This window comes from Tigriopus californicus, chromosome 9, assembly GCF_007210705.1.
Source record: "Tigriopus californicus strain San Diego chromosome 9, Tcal_SD_v2.1, whole genome shotgun sequence".
Taxonomy (NCBI): domain Eukaryota; kingdom Metazoa; phylum Arthropoda; class Copepoda; order Harpacticoida; family Harpacticidae; genus Tigriopus; species Tigriopus californicus.
In genome coordinates this window covers 5,034,263-5,035,359 of record NC_081448.1, presented here as the reverse complement: position 1 = coordinate 5,035,359, position 1,097 = coordinate 5,034,263, and the positions used below count along the sequence as shown (strand labels likewise).

The 1,097-nt window shown below is 38.6% G+C and overlaps 1 protein-coding gene across 1 annotated transcript in view; it reads right to left on the bottom strand.

Annotated features, from left to right (window-relative positions):
• Window positions 1–1,097, bottom strand: part of LOC131886662 (uncharacterized) — a 61,090-nt gene that overhangs the window by 11,494 nt on the left and 48,499 nt on the right. The window lies entirely within an intron of this gene.

Below are 1,097 nucleotides of genomic sequence, written 5' to 3'. Positions count from 1 at the left end.
ACCAACCTTTTTCTATAATCCGGCGACAACTCGGTCATTCGGACAGCCATCTAACCGTAAGTGATCAAATAAGGACATTCCTCCTTCATGTCATAAACATCAGTAAACTTTATGCCGTCCGCTATTGCGAATTGCAAATATGCGTTAGCCAAAGCAATCTTTAAAATGGTATGATTGTACACACGCATCAAACAGTCTGTTTTTGTTCCACAGTGGTAGTAGGTGAAGTTTATTTATTGTTCTTCCATTTTTCTCTATACTCACACGCACACGCTTCCATGAATATTGAACCCTGATTACAGGAAATCTGTCGATGCCGTTTAACGACCGGGGTTCCTTTCCTTCAATTGATCAATCAAGAAATCGTTGGATTCTCACACCTTTGATCTTGAACGTTCTCAAGAGAGAAAACCTCAACCAGATTAAGCATCAAGAACAAAATCAGCATGAATTTGCATTGGAGAAGAAGGAGAAAGTTTTCTAGAATGACAAGTCCTTGTCTCGCTTGCCAACATTGACATTGACAATTCCCTAAGTTAGGAAACAGAATTCTAAATTACGAAAAATCAAACAAATCCCAAAAGCTTGCGCTTTAGAAGCAAAGTACTGGCTTAGGAAACCAATCGCATATTTATTTGTATCTTCCGGAGCTAAACTGTAAGATTAAAGAGTTGAAAATATTTTAAAGCATGTATTGCCAACCTTTCTTTCTAACTCCTTAAATTAACCTTTCCTGCTTACGAAACCTCAAGACCCTTCGACCTTTGAATCATCGTCTTTTTGATGTAGTGCCTTCTTTTTGCTATGGTAACAAATACAGGTACAAACGAAAAACCTTATCAATGTTCAAAATTCTTAATGATCATGTTTTCATCAGGGCTCAATGAACTCGTGTGTGTGACTAACAACTGCAGTCTCTCTTACTTTATCACGATTGTTACTCATGTGTTTGTGTGGGCAGGCAAGGCTGAGAAGCCAATGCGCTCACCGAGACTCGCATACGCGAATCGTTTTTCAATGTTCCAATAAAAAAAAAACTAGTCCACCTTTCAGGATGTGTTGAGTTGGAAACATGTTCCCTGTGTTTGGTTGACATT